This window comes from Aphis gossypii, unplaced genomic scaffold, assembly GCF_020184175.1.
Source record: "Aphis gossypii isolate Hap1 unplaced genomic scaffold, ASM2018417v2 Contig00361_ERROPOS139634+, whole genome shotgun sequence".
Lineage (NCBI taxonomy): Eukaryota > Metazoa > Arthropoda > Insecta > Hemiptera > Aphididae > Aphis > Aphis gossypii.
In genome coordinates this window covers 105,403-125,222 of record NW_026083078.1, presented here as the reverse complement: position 1 = coordinate 125,222, position 19,820 = coordinate 105,403, and the positions used below count along the sequence as shown (strand labels likewise).

At 28.3% G+C, this 19,820-nt stretch overlaps 1 pseudogene; it reads left to right on the top strand.

Moving 5' to 3' along the window:
- The first annotated feature begins 13,073 nt into the window (after positions 1-13,073).
- On the top strand, positions 13,074-14,173 carry LOC126553880 (uncharacterized; annotated as a pseudogene).
- Positions 14,174-19,820: the final 5,647 nt, after the last annotated feature.

The following is a 19,820-nucleotide window of genomic DNA, read 5'->3' as shown; positions in this document are numbered from 1 at the left end:
TGTTATCATATTTTAATTAGGTAATTTTTTTAGAAATGACATATATTATATACTAAATTTGGATTAAAATAATATGTATAAGTACCATAATTTTGTCTTGCTTTAAAATAAAAAAAATTTTATTAATTTTATAATTCAATGCCAAAAGTATATCCATGAATACAAAAAATAACAGGTAACACGTGTTAACAATATTAAGTTTTGGTTGTGTTCTTTATAGGTTTAAGGTTAACTTAAGCAAATCTACTCGGTATCGTAGAAGAAAGCGAGCTGCTACAGTTCTTACTGCTTCAATGTATTCATCATCTAGTTCTAGTAATGAGTATAATAATGATTTTCATCAAAACCCACTTCCTCATATTGCATTTCCATCAAATTCAGAAATGTATGAACGTTGTTCATCACCTGCAATAGTACACACACAGGAAGAAGTAACTTTAACTAATGATGATGAAGATTGTTGTGAACTAAGTTCTAGCTCTAGTTCTTATGATGAAAAACAATTTAATCCAGAAATTGATGATGGGGTTAATTTAACTATTGCTAAATGGGCCATTCGAAATAATATTACTCACATGGCTTTAGACGATCTGCTCAAAAATTTATCAAAGCATCCACAATTTAAGGAATTACCCATAGATTCTCAAACATTATTAAAAACCCCCACCAAAACTATTATTAAAGAAATCAAAGGGGGTAGTTACTATCATTTTGGAATCTTTGATCAAATTGAACATTTGATAAAATCTGGTACTTCGCTTCCTTCAATACTCATGCTAATGGTTGGAATAGACGGATTACCCATCACAAAAAATCCTCCTAGTCAATTATGGCCTATTTTAGGGTATTTTTCAAATATCTCTGACTCTAGTGTTTTCATTATTGGTTCATATTATGGTAAACCAAAACCAGAAGACAGTAACGAATTTTTAAGTGATTTTGTAAATGAAATTTGTGTGCTGATTAATGATGGTGTGATGTATAATAATATTCATGTAAAACTTCATCTAAAAGCTCTTATATGTGATGCCCCAGCAAAATCGTTTGCATTAAATTTTAAGGGACACACTGGAAAAAAATCATGTATTCGTTGTCATACTATTGGTTCTTTTGGGAATAATCGTATTTATTTTCCTCAAATTAATGCACACACTCATGATGAATTTAGATTATATTCTGATTCAGATTTTCATTGTGGTAAAACAATTTTGTTAGATATACCTAAATTTGATGTAATTTCTTCTGTGCCATTTGATTACATGCATTGTATTCTCATTGGTGTCACCAAAAAATTATTAATGTTCTGGACTGGTGGAATAAAACAACACAATCAAAATCTTCCGAAAAATTTAATTTCAGCAATTGATAAAAAATTGACAAATTTATCTCAATATATTCCTCAAGAATTCCAAAGAAATCTAAATGAAAATAGTCGAAAGCATCCTCTTCACGATGTATCCCGGTGGAAGGCTACAGAGTTGAGACAATGTCTCCTCTATACGGGTATGGTAGTTTTTAAGGATTTTCTCAGTAAAAAAACCTATCACCATTTTATGGAATTATGCGTCGCTATAAGAATTCTCTCTACAGATAATATTTCAGATGCATATATTATGTTTGCTAAGGAACTACTTACACATTTTGTTTTAACATTTGGACAAATTTATGGAAAAACATTCATGTCACACAATATTCACATAACTCTACATATAGCTGATGATGTGAAAGAGTTTGGACCCTTAAATTGTTATTCTGCCTTTCCGTTTGAAAGTTTCATGCAGCCATTGAAAAAAAAAATTAAAAATGGTGTAAAACCCCTTCAACAGTTGGCTAGAAGATATACTGAATATAAATTATTACGGGAACACAGACAATTAAATGAATCTAAATTTGACTACCCAATAAAAGTTTCATGTAAAAATAAAAATAGACCACTACTGCAAGAAGCTTGTGATCCACAGTATTCAGGATGGAAGCATAAACATTTTACAGTTAAACTTAATGACGCTAATAATTGTTTTGAATTGGAAAACGGTGATATAATAGTAATAGAGAATATTGCGACTTCAAAAATTAATAAAGACATGATGTTGGTTATTGGAAGACGATTTACTAAATTGTTAGATTTCTTCACCACTCCATGTTCATCAAAACTATTAGGAATTCAATCCGCCTCGGAACTTGGACCACTTCAGTCTTGGAATTTTGAATGTTTAAAAAAAAAATATATGTGTTTACCTCTCAACGAATTAACATCAATTGTTATTCCACTGTTACACTGCCAATGAAATAATATAACTTTTTTTTTACATTTACCTACCTTATAACTTTTTATTAGTTTAATAATTTAAGTACCTAACATAATTTATAAAAATGTTTGATTATAATTTTAATTATTATAAATTTTAAATGCATTCTTTCATTTGAATTTTCAAATTTCTCAGGTCGTGGCTAGTTGTTACATTTTTAAACACAAATGAAGTACAGCATGTACCATTTGTGTGGTTTGTTGAAAATTATTCAAAAATTAATCAAAGTACTTGTTGGTTTCCAAACATGAAATCTGATTCCAAAAAGGTATCAGATACATCTGCTGCAAGGACATTTTTTAGTGGATCCCAAATTGCCAAAATGATAACCATATGCATTGAACCTAATCAATGTGATGGGTCATATTATGAAGCTTCAAGAACTGCAGGACCATTTGGTTAGTGCTAGTTTAACCATGGTTTCATAACTATCAAAAATATTATATTATGTAATTACCTATAATAATTATAATTTTACTATTCAAACTATACAAATATCAGCTCTCATAAAATTCTCTCTATAGTTACATATGTACTAAATACGCAAGTCATCATTTAAATGTGTTTCTTTTGTTTATAATTTATTAAATTAATTATTACTTAATTTGTAAACATAATATTTTTATGTAAGACCACTTGAAAAAATAATTTTACTAAAACGTATTATGAAAATGCTTACATAGAGAATCTTTCAAATAATAATATTAAATTTATAATCTGATAAAAAATGTATATATTTATATATAATATATATATATATATATATATATATTTATAACTTTCCATCTGTTATATTACCTAATTCACAAATATTTCTTCAAATAAAGGTAATGAAATCCAAGCAAGAAATGTAGCAAAGGCTTGTTCAGACTGCGAAACATGCGATGAAGAACTAATTAGTTCAAATATAACAGTTTCAACAAGAAAAAGAATGCCAAAAATATTGTATTCACCTGAGAGTCTAGTTAAAAAACCCAAACAAATATGTTCTATAACAGATACAGAAGAAACTGATGAAGGTATTGAATACTCATTACCGAATCCACCAATAGTTGCTGTTACTCAATCTGATTTAAACCAAAATACAAGTAAATCAATACACTATTTATTTTATATTATACTAAAATTAATTGTTATAACTATGTTGCAGCAAATTATCTAGAGCCAAAAGATTATAGATCTTTAGAATCAAATTCAATTCAAATTAATGAATTCATAGATGTGGCATCTCAATCAATTTTATCAGGTATTAAGTCAGTTTATGTGTCAACCTTGTGTAATTAACCCTCTATACATTATTTTTTCAAATATACTTTCAATCGTGTATTGATTATCAATCTTATTTTGTTCAGCTATTTGTAATGATGGGTTGAAAGATGCTAAAACAAATCACGAAAAAGACATTATTTCAGATTTTTTAAAGGAAAGTAGTAGTGCTGAAGATTTTTCAGCATTAATAAATAATGATGATAATGATGATGCTAACATGAAATATACAAATCTTGATTCTACACCTCTGTATACGTGTAATGAGCCTTCCAACACATCTGCAGTTGAATCTTCAATAAACACAGAAAATACCACTGACACAAGTAAGTTAGAGAAAACTTTATTTCTGAATAGTTCATATTAAGTAGGTATATGTTATTATTTTTACAAAGTTGGTTAAGTATATTACCTAAATCAAATATAACTAAGTAACATTCTTTAAACTCTATTTTTGCATACAAACCTTAATTAAACAATATCAAATATAAGTAAAACATTATTTAAATTCAAAACCGAGCTTTATTTTATCAGAACAATTTTATAATAAAATATTTATCATGCTGTAATTTGTAAATGTATATGGTTATTGTCAATCATTTAACATTAAACAAAACTTTTATTTCATATCTTGTAGGTTGTTGCTGTAAAAGTATTTCAGATATGAAATCATACTTTAAATCTAAAGATAAACAATTTATGGTTCAAATAATGATGCTAAACAATTCAAACACCAAACTTTGTAAAGCAGTGGAAAATATGGACAAAAAAATAGTAAGTATTATGAAAGCAGATTCACGAATTAGAGCCATGGCTGTCCCACTGCCAAATATTCCTCCAGCTTTCATTGGTATCTTACCAGTAAAAACAATGGATGAGCTGAAAACTGTAGAGACACTATTATCTGATGGTAACGAAGAAGCAAATAAATATAAAGAAGAACTGGTAATTGATAATTATTATTTAAATATTAATATTGCAGATATAAAACAAAAATTTTTCTTCGATTCAAAAAACTTTTAATTATATTTAATAGTCAATAAAATAAAATTATAATAAAATATATATATTAACATAAGACTTATGGATATTGACAGTTTATTATCTTAAAATTGTGTATTACATAATTGTCAAATCACTAAAACTTTATAGTATATAAGTTGTACTATTATATTAATATACTACATTACTACATCACATGGATACAATGTATTGTAAATTAGTCACTGTGTTAGTCACAATTAGTCATTGTGCATTTGTATAGTAGCTGGTATTTGTAATTTTGTACTGCATATATATATTTAGTCATAGATCATCCATAATAGTATAGGTATATATTATTATGTATAATTCAGATATAGAATCTAAATAATTGTTTTTTTTTCTACTGGTTTTATTGATGCCATTTCAGAAGTTCTATTTGCTGATGAAAGTTGGTGGGATGTCATTTAACACTGCGATTAAGAAAACAATTGACTGTTGTTTTGAAAAGGATTGCTATCAAAATTTAGCTATAAGGTGAAAACAAAAGAAAAATTTATTGGTCTCCAGATATTCTCAGTTATTTATGGTAACATTACTATCATTTTTAAGAATAAATTATAAGATTTATTTTATATCATAATTTTATTAGATTCCTTGTCAAGTTTTCGCCGAAGTCCTGAAGATGAAACTAAATTTCATTCTGTTGCTGACAACTACATAAGACATGCGCCTCTTTATAACTGCAGTGGTAATAAGGGAGGAACAAAAAAATTATAATTTCTTTAAATGTTTTTGTTACAACTATTATGTCAAGTATATGAACAGTTTTATTTTTCAATTTTATATTTGTATTCAGTTCCTACTATTGTGAGAAGATTAATTTTTTTTATTTAATATTAAATGTAAAAGAAATAATGTTATTATGTATTGTTAAAATAAATAATACAATGTTATTTGTGTCATATTTTAATACTTATCATCTATAATTAGATTATAATAGTGTGCTGTTAGTTTTAATATTAGAGTAAATTTACCTATAATCAAACCTCTAGGTAAGAACATTCTATGTGCTCAAGTGTAGGTGTTTATTAAATATTTTCATTTTCAAGTGAGATATGGGTATTTTTAATTTGTGATATTTCACATACTTGTATCTATTATACATTCAAATGAAAATATCAAAAATTTTGATGATAGGCAATTTTCTCTAATTTAAAAACAAACAGCACACTATTGAAACTATATAGTGAACAGAAATTTACTGTCGTACGTTGGTAATAACAGGTATAAAACGGAGACAACAAACGCGCTTGGCTATATATATATATATTAGGGTGGTTCAAGTTTATAGAGGCTAAAATTTTTTTTGAGAAATTTAAAATGAGTACCCTCTCATTTTTTATAGGATAAGAAATAATAATTCTGGGAAAATTTGGACTTGATAACTCAATCCCTTCACGTGCCGCAATAGGGTTAAATTATGGCCCAAAGGGGTTTTTTCAGTTTTTTTTAATTATTTTAAAAACTAAAACTTTTACAAAAAAAAATTTAAATTATAAATTATAGAAAAATATACTGTCTACAAAATATGTTATTATACAAATTCTATTTAATCCATTATTTCATATGGAAAAGCTATAAAAATGCCTATGTCTAAGTGTAATGAAATATTTTGTTTATACGTAATACGTATTCCCAAATATATGTGTTTTTAAACCAAATTAAGATTGTGACTTTTAATCGTAGTTGAAATAAGTTATTGTACGTTTGAATTTGATAGCAATGTATATTTTAAAAACAGTAGGTTTAATGTCACAATTAACTTTTAACTCCGAATTATCGCGATAACAATGATTTTATCTGTTATTACTTTAATCGTCAAACCAGAATGTAGGTTTTATTGTGTATAATGTCACTAGTCAGTATATTACAGTCATTTGTGTAACATTAGCTTTGTGATATTCAATATTTATATTTTTGTATTTTACGTAATTGTTTTTAATATGTCTAAACGAAAAATTTATTTAATAGAATCAATTAAAAATCAAATTACGGGTAGCAAATTACCATCAATTAAAGACTGTCTAAGTGTACTCTTTTTTAATCTGAGGTTAGTTAAATTAAATGTAAACGACGGTGCCGCACTTGTTATTGACGAATGTTTAATTTATTGGAGAAAAGCAAGAATTCCAACTCGTGATCGTTTGAATTGCATAAAAAAATTAAAAAAAAATTTACGAAGATTGGCGTAGCTTAGAGAAAAATGCAAAAAGAACCGGAGATTTATACAAGCAAAGAGAAAAAAACTTTGTCGATTGTCTAAATGATTTGTTTGATATATCACATGCTAATGCGGTAAACATGATGAAAAATGAGGAGGACATAGCATTTTTAAATTTACAAAAACAAAAAGGTCGTCCAGGTTGCATGGTTGGTAAAGATTTAATATTGTCCAAGGCAGAAGAAGGGACTGAATCTCGTTCAATAAAAATAAATACAAATCTTACTCCTACTATTGAACTTAAATCTGGTATGTAAAAAATATTTAAATAAATTATATTATAATATTTAAAATTAATATAAATTTGTTTTTGATGATAGTTAATTACGATAATTATTTGTCTACGAGTTCGAACGAAAATGAAAAATTAGAAAATTTGGAAGAACACGAAGAAAGTTATGAAGGACCGTCTAAAACTAAAAGGTCAAGAAAAAATTTAATGACATCCCGAGTTACTGCAGCATTAGATAAATGCAAGGTAAGTGACCGGGACGCTATTCACATTATAACAGCTTTATTGGAAGCTCTATCTTTAAATATAAATGATTTCGTTCTTAGTCGGTCGTCTGTTAAAAGAGCTCGCGAAATATTACGTAAAGAAAGCGCTACCTCTATAAAGTCCAAATTTTCTGGTATTAATTTAGATTTTGTAGTTATTCATTGGGATTCTAAAATTTTGTCTGATATAACGGGTAAATCAAGTATAGACCGGCTACCAGTTGTTGCCACAGCCCCCGGCATAGAGCAACTACTTGGAGTCCCTGGCCTCACATCATGTACGGGATCCGAGGTATCATCTGCAGTTTATGACATATTACTTGAATGGTCGTTGGAAGATAAAATTCAAGCTATGGTAGTTGACACCACTGCTTCTAATACGGGTCGATTGAATGGAGCATGTATTCTTTTAGAACAAAAATTAGAAAGACAACTTTTATTATTAGCCTGCCGTCATCATATGTATGAAATTGTCTTAGCAGGTGTTTTTTCTGAATCAAAACTCTCTGTTATGTCCGGTCCAGATATACCTATTTTTAAAAAATTCCAAAAAAATTGGCCAAACATAGATAAGTCAAACTATTCCACTTTTAAAACTGATCAAGCGATTTATGACAAACTAAAAAATGTATCTACGGAGGTATTGTTATTCGCAGAAAAAAAAATCAGGGAAGAATTACCTAGAAATGATTATAAAGAGTTTTTAGAATTAATTATAATATTTCTAGGAGGAAAACCTCCAAATGGTACCAACTTCCGACAACCTGGCGCCTATCATCTGGCAAGGTGGATGGCGAAATCTATTTACTGCCTAAAAATATTTATGTTTAAACAACAATTTAAATTAATACCTAGAGAAGAATGTGCAATCAAAGAAATATGTTGTTTTATTATTACATGTTACGCCGAACAATGGTTTAACTGCATGAATGCTATCGAGGCACCATTAAATGATATAATTTTTTAAAAAAATTAGTGTTATATAAAAATATTAATAAAAAAATAGCGGAATTAGCGATAAAGAAATTTATTAATCATTTATGGTATTTAAATGACGAATGTATATTATTTTCATTATTTGATGAACGAATTAAAATAGAAGAAAAAAGAAAAATGGTGGACATTTTAAAAGAAAATAATGATGATAGTATAGAACCTCTAAAAAAATTGTCATTAAAGCCAGAAGAAGTAACAGATTTTTTAAATCGTGATTTACCAACAGACTTGTTTACACCACATACATTCAGTACATTTTCTCGGTTCAATATTTGTACTGATTTCTTACAACTAGATCCACTTGAATGGCCCAACAACGATAGCTATAAAAATGCACGAAGTATCCTAATTTCATTAAAGGTAGTTAATGACACAGCGGAAAGAAATGTCAAGTTGATGGAAGAGTTTAATCAAAAAGCGACAAAAAATGAAGAACAAAAGCAATACTTATTACAAGTTTGTACCAATAAATATTAGTTTTAACTATGATATTAAATAATTAAAAAATATAATATAACATAATACAACTTATTTTTCAGGTTGTTCAAGACTACAGAAAAATGTATCCATCATTTAGCCGACAATGTTTATCAAATTTATAATAAAAATGGGCTTAATATTTTTGAATAATAGTAAAAAATATTTTTCAGTATATTACCAGACCTACACACATACAGTACAATCAGTGTATGGTGTTTTAACCGTCAAATGCCCAATAAGTACACGGTGAAATATTAACACAGTTGCACAGTGCTTGAACAGACTGTTACACGGTTGTACGATGGGTCAATACCCAATAAAAACTCCGTTAAAATACTGTACCATGACACGGTGTTTGAACTGACAATTGCACTCTGAGTGCACGGTGCTACCCATGTAAAAATTTGGTATTCAAAATGGCTTAAAACACAGTGCAGAGACAGTAAATACACCGTGTTCCACACAATTGATTTATTGATGATTTGACACAATCATAGCACAGTAATTGCTACCCTGGTTGTAACATACAAAAGATTTGAATGTATGAACTGGTGTTTTTGACTTTGTTCTCTAATAACTTCTTCGTCTATCATTTGCTGAATCTCATCAAGTGATTTTGACACACTGTACAGATCTGTTAATTGTATTTTTGATGTATTATTCCATACATCGCTCAATTTATATTTATGTATATGTTCAGGTATTTTATTAAATATATTTTGTATTTTAGTATTAGGTACAAAATCTTTATAATTTGTACTCGAAATATCTTCTATAGGAGTCAACACTGCGTCACGTGTAAATACTTGACAATTTAAGTCTAATATAGTTATTGCACCTGAAACCTTAACTTCTTTAACGAAAGGTTCGCGTAAATCTGTGCAACTTATTGTTAAAGTATCATCTCCAGCATGTATCCATGTATTTTTGTTAAGAAATCTGTGGTAAATGTTTCTAAGTAATGGAAATTTGTTGATACTACATCCCGTTTGTAATGCATCCGGTGTTTTAAATATTTGCATTTCACATGGTGTATTATCATTGTTATCTAACATTGGCTGTGTAGCCTTGCATATTCTGTACATTGCTGTTTCAATGCAATCTTTTATCTCTTTTTCCGTGTAGGTAGTAAATTGTTTTCTATCCTTAGTTATTGCAACGTAAGTATATGTATTTGTGGAAATATACCATGAGTCAACTCCATCTTCAACAAATTTTATTGGTATAGGTATTATATTATATAATGAAAGTTCTACGTCGACAACCAATGGTATTCTTGTAATAAATACCAATTGTTCATTTTCATAGTATACGCTTATTTTTGTTATTTTTAAAAATTCACTTAATTCTGACGCTTCTGTTTCCATAGGTATAGCATATTGTTTTTTAATTGTTCGTTCTGCTGTTTTCAATGTTGATGCAAGTTCTTGTGGTGTCATAAGACTTGGATGTATTAACCCCTCTCTTGCAGCTGTTATTATCTGTTCCAACGTTGAGGTTTCATACGCATATTGATTAGTTATTATAGTGTATAGATTATGGACTTCGTCAGCCAATAGTAAATCTAATACGTCATCAGTTATATTCTGTAATTGCATCATTCTCTCATGTAATTTTTGTTCTTTAGTTGATATTTCTTTATATAGTGCCTCTGTTTGATTTAGTGAACTAGCAATCTTTTTAACTGCTGTTTGTCATCATAATACGATGTAAATCGATGTCCGAAAGTTAAATCCATAATTGTCATACTTCCTAATGTCAAAGTTCAGATGTTGTTTTTGATATGTAAAAAACTATAAAACATATCAGATTTCATAAAAATTGAAAACATAACAATTCAAAATGTACTCCCTTAACGCGTTATAGTACTACACTTTATAATATGTATATATACTTATAATAATAGAGGCCGGTGTGCCTCGGTGTAAGTGTGCCTCGCTCTGCTGTGAAACTCGGTCTAAGTGAATACCCTAGGTCGGAGTCGGGACTGTAAAGAAAATATCGTAAAAAGTCTAGTAGTCACAATTTTAGTTAATCTAACCTCCGGTGGTTTGGAAGGAGCCGAGGGGGTCCTAGCCTAACCTTCGAGGGGGTCGGTGTGCCTCGATTTCTGGGCTGGTGGAAGCCGCCTTCGAGGGGGTCGTGTGAAAATTGTGTTATCAGGAATTTGGTCGGAAATTGTAAACGGGTGTCTAAAAAGAAATCATACACTAAAAAAGTAAGAAAAGTACTGAAGTCGAATAAATAAATACGAAAAATGGTAATTGAGCTATCAGTCCTTAACTGGTGTAATACCGTTTCCTATTGCATGCCCTGTTCTTTTTGTATATAAAAAAGTGTATTTAGCGAAAATGATAGTCGAATGTCTAGCTATCAATCATAACATCACGTGATGCCTGCGCCTCCGACGTCGAAAGTCTAATGTTGTATTGTAGGATTATAAGTATAAAGTCGAATAACATATTGTGAGCATTCAAGTCGAGTTGTCAGTTATCATTGGGAAAAATCGAATTAAACTCCATTAAACCCACCCACCACGAAGGCAATCCGACTGCGTCGGATCGCGGACAATGCGTGAATAGTAGGTTTATAATGCCAATATAGTATAATATGAACAATCTCATACCGTGTTCCGTCGCATGCCTGGTTCTTTTTTTCATATTATAAAATTCATTTAGTGAAAATGGTAGTTGAATGTTTAGCTATCAGTCATCATAATATATGATGTAAATCGATGTCCGAAAGTTAAATCCATAATTTTCATACCTCCTAATGTCAAAGTTCAGAATATATCAGATGTTGTTTTTGATATGTAGGAAACTATATAAAACATATAAAATGTCATAAAAATTGAAAACATAAAAATTCAAAATGTACTCCATTAACGCGTTGTAGTACTACACTTTATATTATACTAATAATAATCGTAATAATATAGTATTAAAAAAAAAATCGTAGACGTATGTATTTTATCGTATAAAAGAAAGCAATAGCTTTAATTTTCAAAATTCAAATTAAAAAATCAAAAAATAACTTGAAAAGAATGCAATAAATTTAGAGCGTTCGGGTGGCCGTGTATATCAAATCGCCGCAGTAGGATCGATTATAATATATATTATGAAGTAAAATTAAAATTGGCATTAGTTACAATGAATACAACAATAAGTATTTGAGTTGACTTTTCTACAATTTTAATTTATATTTTATTTTTTATTATTGTAGGTGTTTGAAATATTTGAAACTTGAATTCAGAATAATTTTGAAATGCAAAAGAATTACACGATAGAATAGAAATTGAATATTTGAGGGGGGGTCTAGCAATCAGTCATCACCTAAAGTAAATCTTTGTAATATGTACTTTTAAATACATCATCATTTACATAATAAATTGTAAAATAATGTAATAATACATTATGTGCATCATTAAAGGTATTTTTTCCATATACGTTTTTCAATTTTAATTTAAAAATTGTTTTGAAATTTTAAAAATACATAAGGTTTTATACACACGTGATAATATAAAAACAGGGTAGGTAAATATTTAACCCATTTTGAAATCCTTTATTGTACAAATATTTTACATAATTGACCAGTGTCGTGTATTCGTTATATAGTCAGTATTAATATAATATGTGAAGGAAAGATAAATAACATAAAGAATATTAACAACAAACAGAAAATAATCGTTTGATAATTATAATTTATAGCTCAGCATTAATGAAATATAGTAAGTTGTTAAATAAAAATTAGACAATTTATTGTAATAAATGTATTGGTTTATTCAGAACCAATTTAAAAGCAATAATGCTTTGTAAGTGTAAATATGAATGAGTATGTATAATGTTCAGACAACTGGTTTACATTAAACCAGCATTTTAAGCATAACGTCTCATAATATATAAGCTAAAAAAAAAAACAGTAGTACAAAAAAAACATGGTGCTTAGATGACAGATGTTGTATATGTAGGGTTATTTAAATATGTCCGTAATGTTTTACCACTACAGTACGATAAATTGACTATAATCACGGATTTTGAACTTGGACTAATTAATGCAATCCGCTTAGTATTTCCAGAAAGTAGTCATCAAGGATGTTATTTCCATTATTGTCAAGTAAAAATTAACATAATAAGTTCCTATACAAATTATTAAAAATGTATTTTGAATGTTTTGTCTCAAGTCATTGTACGGCACCTAAGAAGTAAAGAATCAGGAATGTACAATTTGGTAAAAGCCAATCCTATTGCTGCCAGATTTTTAGAATGGTACTCACCACATTTTAATTATTTCATGAACATATTAAAATAAAGCAGCTTAACCATAACTTTTACAGGTACTTGCTCTGCCGTATTTACCACCTAATTCAAATAATAATAGGATTCCCAGCATGTTAGATGGCTTCAATTCTATTATCATGTATATTGTACAACATACTGAGATAGCTGAGTATTTCCATGATTTTATGTACCAGTATGTATTTGGATATTGGTTTGTAAGAATGCGACCAGAAGCCTTCACTATATTTGACAAGGATATTAGAACCAATAACTATCTGGAGAGCTATCACGCAGCTCTTTTACGGTTTATTAAACCTCACCCCAAAATATGGGAGTTCATGGGTATAATTTAATTTATAAAAAAAAAAACGTTTGTGTTGGTTTGTGCAAGTTTTTGTAATATTATAGATACACGTGATATGCATGTATAGTTATGTTTTAATTACAATGTGGGAAAGAATTTTTTTTTAGTGGCTTCAAGATCTTTGAAGCAATGTACAAAACTTATCTATTATTGTTTTTCCTCTTATTTGTTGTTGTTCATCTAAATAAATAAATGTGTAGGTTACTTATCTATGTGTGAGTGTTCATATACCTATGTAATTGTATAAGTAAGAAGTAAAAAATTAAAATTAAACTTACAATTCTTTATTTTTAAATATTTAAGGCCAGATAAGATTTCTAGAAAACCAATACAACTTGGAATTCAAACAAGTCTCTCAAAACTTGAATGTAAATACATATAAAGTCAACATATAATTAGGAACAATTAAAAAAAAAATATTATTTTTTTTTCAGATCCGTTCTTGTAATTCTTCAAGAGGTAGAATTAGGAATACTAGTGAAATTAAACGGTTCATGCAAGACTTGATAGAGGATGATGCTCCTGATCGCATTTTAACATTTTTAAGAAGGGCAGGTCATCAGGTTAATGGTTACATAGCCCAACAATTGGCCCTATCCTGGTAATAAAAATGTTCTAGCAATTACTTAACTTCATACATTTATCATTATATTTTTCAGATGAACAAGAATTGCTACTCCATGAAGCTAACAATTCACAAATTATAATTATAAATTGATATAAATTTTTATTTTATTAACTTTTTTTAAACCTAATTAACGAGTCATACTATTATTAATTGACATGAATTATTATTATACTAACTTTTTTTAAACTTAATTAATGTGACAAATTTTAAAATTATTCTACCAAACGTAAACCGTGATTTTTATATATAGTTATGGACATTTTTTTGCAATACTTAGTTTATATATTTTCTAATTTAATTATGTGAAAACAATTTATTTAATTATTTACTACTTATTTAATTGAGAATTTAATATAATAATATATATATATATATTTATTAATATAATAAATTTTTAGAAAAGTAGGTTTTTTGATAGCTAGTTAACACTTTGATGATCAATTAAAATTTTCCCAGTTATTTTCTTGTACATTAAGAAAAACTATCTAATAATTAACACTATAATGTGTCTGCAATTTTTTATTTTGAAAATTAGAAAATTTTAACTTTAAATTAAGTTACTTATTTTTAAAAGTAAACGTTTAACTTAACGAGTTAACGAAAAAAATATGAGTAACTTTTAACTTAACGAGTTGAAAAAAACGTTAACTTGCCCAGCCTTGTAATAAATTACTGTAAATTATACTCGACCAAAAATTCTAATACATTTAAGTACTTGAATACTTTTAATAAGTAATTAATAATTCTTATTATAATATTATAAGTGAATAAGTGGTCTGTACAATAAACATGGTCTAAAATAACAACTAAGTTGTACTAATATACCTAATATCTAATTTTGTTATTAAGTAATATTAGTAGTATACTTACGCTCACATAGTCATCCATCATGACAAAACATTTATTTTGTCATTGTAGTCGCATCGTTCATTCGCTCCATTAATGATGACAAAATTCACGTTGCCTAATGGCATTGGGCAAATGGCTATGGCATACTCGATTGTTATTATTATATTATATTATTTTATTTTAAGGTATTTAATCGTGGTTAGTACCACATAAACCCATTTTAATTTTACAAGGCTGGCAACACCCTTGTTGTTGTATAACCATAATATTTAACCGCCGGGTAACCACTCTTATCATTTTTCTGACAACTACCATCTCCCGGGCCTAACCCACATTAAAACTTAACCAACATTAATTGGGTTAAAGCTTTATAGATGGCTGGATTTTATAAGAAAAAAATGTTGAAAAATAATCAAAACTTTAATTACCTACCTGTATAAAAATTAAAAACACTTTTGCTGTTTTCGTTCTATGCGCCTCAGCCCTCGATTATAATAGATTTTTATTTTGAAATATAAAACCTTTTATTCTGACTAAGGTACACAATTTAGGCCAGTAAAAAATTGTATTTATTAAACAATTTATAAAAGAAAAAATTAAAAATTAAATATTTAAAATCAAGTCTTTTTTTTAAAACATAAACAAATGTATAGGTAACCAATAACCATCTCGGTAAATATTATAAACTATTAACATCATTTTTAATATACAGGTTTAATATACGTATCGTACGTCGATTTATAATCTTATAACAGTTATTGTGTAGGTATCAGACATTTTAACGAAAACACAGCATCAATAAATGCCTATAAATGCCAATAAATGTTACTAGTTACACACTTTCACTCAGAATCTTAATAATTATAGTATGTACCTATATTAGTTCATAGTTGTATATTATACGATATACCTGCAGTAGGTATGATAATGCCAGTATACCAGTGCACCTACTTAGTACACTAATTCGAATATATTCATAATCTTCCATTAACTTTATTTTGTATTTTTCATTCTTTCGAACGTGGTCCCATCACCGCTACATCATAAACAAATTATGCGAAATAAAAATGTTTTCTTAACTTCTACCACCAAGCATTAAATAAAGACCCAAAGAAAAATTACGCCCATTTTAGTGCACTAAAATGTTACGCCTGTGGATCAATCCCCGGCTTCACCCCCCTAGTTCCGCCACTGATTTTGACCAGTCTCGTAGTTGCAGGTTTTCAAATCATTATTTAATCATACCTACATTATATTATAGTATAACACAAGTACTCAGTAGTATCGTGTTATACTATTATAATATGTACTACACGGACCAGGGAGGCCCTTTGGGCCCCTCCACAATACAATAGTAAGTACTAAGTACCAACTAACAGCTATTGTCGTATACTCACTTTTTAATTTTTATCACTTTTATTTTAACTCATCATATTAACAAGCTTACAGTTTACACATTAGGTAGCTAAAATACTCTGCGAGATCCACATTCGGTATATAAATTGATTTATTTTTCGATATTCATTACCTACGAGATACGTTTTAATATAACATCATATTCACAATCTTCCACACACGAGGTAGCCAAAGTGCTGTGCGAGATCCACATTATATAAATTGGTTTATTTTTCGATATTCGTTACGAGATCCTTTTAATTATATTTGAATAACAAGCTTACACACATTAGGTAGCTAAGGTACTCTACGAGATCCACATTATATAAATTTATTTATTTGTTGACTTTCGTTACGAGATCCGTTTAAAAATATCTTAATAACAATCCCATACACACTAGGTACCTACCTAAAGTACTCTGCGAGATCCACATTATATAAATTTATTTATTTGTTGACTTTCGTTACGAGATCCGTTTAAAAATATCTTAATAACAATCTCACACACGAAAGATAGCTAAAGTTGTCTGTGAGATCCACATTATTTATATTGACTTACTCGGATTTAATAAATAGAAAAATATGGATCTCGTTTGGTTAGGGACTTAGTTTACGTGATGACCCGTGATTAGTTATACGGCCGCGGTGGCGTTTCGGACGCCAATATTATAGACGGATCTTACAAGACTCATTGAATACCGTATTTTAGTATTTTATAAATTGAATTAATTGAAAAACATGGATCTCGTATGGAAATTTTTTTATTTGTTATAGATTTGATTTAGATTATTTCCGAGTTTTTTGTGTGTAAAAATAATTTATGTCTTTATGTTTTGTGGTATTATGAATACAATATAATTTATAACGATTAACGAGTGATTTAGTTTTGAGTATAATACACAAAATATTGCATAAAACTGATTAAAATATAATGTACAATTTTCACTTCGTAGTGTTTGTTGTTACAGAGTATAATAAGATTATAATATATCAGGTATGTACCTCCGTTGTCGATCAGATATTTAAAAACTTCAAGGAGAGTGAAATACTGACATTGTGGATAAGTGTAGTTATATGGAATACAGTAGGACAATTTGGAAATGTGTTTTAATATCAATGATCCGTGTTAAGGGGCGGGCAAAGGGGAAAATCGCCACCAGGCGCCTTATAGTTTTGTAAAAGAAAGGGCCGCCTTTATTTGCATTTAATATGATACCTGTCGCCGCATAAGAAATTTTGCCCGGGGCTCTGAATTGATTGTCATGGCTCTGGTTACCTATATAAGTATAGGTACTAACTACTAATGCACTATAAAAATGTTTCTCTTAATAGGTACATACCTTACGAAATTCAAAATTCAATACATTGTAATTATAGTATTTTAGTATACCTACCTAGTATTATTTCAAAATGGAAACGAAAAAATTAAATGACACACACACATATTTAAATGTAGTGGTTAGTTTTGGTTGTTCTTTGTTTGGGTTTTAATAAAATATCATCATCGGTAGATGAAATATCAATGTTTTTTAATCCTTTTTTTACCATTTTTCTTGCTTTAAATAATGAATCTGTAATATACAATATACATGCATATAGTTTATACTAACAATAACTAACTACAATAATAAATTTGAAAAAGAACCTATATCTTATAATATAAGACAGTATACAATACACAATAATATATACAACTAGGTAGATTAACTAAATTATGTTATAGAAATAACCTATGTTTTTAACCAGATATTTTCATAACTTTAGCTGGATGGTAACTGTATTCAACATCATTCGGAATACTTTTGAACTCAACACATTTTCTTATAAAGTTAGTATTTTTAGTGGTTGGCCACGCGCATGTGCCTTCTTTTTTTTAAACCAACCAGCTGGAACAGCTACTATTGAATTGTCTTCAAATTCAACGACCAAATATTGGGACATCTTTATTTTACACTATAGATATATACAAAAATAATACAAACTATTAAATATAATTAACATTAATTTAAAAAAAAAACTTAATAATCCTAAGAAAACATATACATGACATTTTATACGAATAATAGCAACATATTTAAAATTGTGATTATTTCAAATAATAAATTTATGCAAAATAGGAAATGCAATATTTATATTACTATTAAGTACTAGACAATATTATATATTTTACGAATTCAGTATTCTCTATGTCTATAATGGAATAAAATTCTGATAAATTTTTAACGACAGTAATACCTAATTTAAGACTACTGATAGGCTTATCAAAAAAATGTCCAATAGTTTCAAAATGCTTAACTAAAAAAACATATTTTTCTGTGGTAGAATCAAGACATATATTAAAAACTTTAAAAATTTTAAAACCAATTTCATCTGTGAAATCTATTTATCTGTCAGATGTAGACTTAATAATTATTTTAATATTATTTTTTTTTAATTATCTGGAAATTTGGAACAGTTAAGTGCTCGAATTCTGAAGGTCCATTACTGTGAGGTTTTCTATAATTTATTTCTTTAGGAGATTTCAAAAGTACAGGATGGTTAGATAATAAAGATACTTGGTAGCGTTTAATAACTTGTTCGAGTGGTTTTTCATGCTTCCTAACCATCCTTTTTAAACCTTCATATAATTCTCGAAAGGAAAACATGAACACTCTTCAAGCGATTTAAATTTTCTGTAATCGTCAACTATGTGCAATAATCCATGGACATTATGAGAAACAAACTGAGGGCCATATAATTCACTAAAGATTTTAACAAAAAATTTAATTAAATTATCACTGAAATTCACTAGCTTTTCAGAACTACCGAGACATAAGAGAACTCTAAAACTGATGTGTAAACACAAAAAATGAAAATAACAATCATCATTTAAAATATCTTTTAAGACGACAGGTCCTGTATATAATAAGAATAACCTATATTCAGTTGCTTTAAACCTGCAAATTTCATTTAACCCTCTGCATTTTCTTAAAAAATCACTAGGTATAAATATGTTCAATAACAATAAATTATTTGAAATACATTTAACACTTCGATTTGGAATACGAACATTGACATGAGCATGTTTTAATACACTTAACCAGAGTAATAACATTTTTTTTTCATAACCCCCAAACATACCAAATGCATATAGTCAAGAGTGAAATCTTCAACTACATTTATACCTGGTATTTCAGTAAGTATAGAAATAGTAGAAGTAATATGGTGATCTTCATCTACACGATTTAAGAAATCTAAATGAGTTCTTATAGTCAAGTCGGTTTCTTAAAAAACATGTTGTATTGTTTATACGTTCTCCTTAAATTTTACATCTTATACAAGATGAATATCCAGCATGCCCTTTTACAGATAAAATGAAACTCTTAGCCGGACAGTCACAACAAAAAGCATCAACTATCACAATTTTTTTACCAAACTTTATCTGCATGCCATTTTTATACAAATCTTTTAGTTCACAGACCAAATATTTTAAATAATCATTAGAAGATTTAGG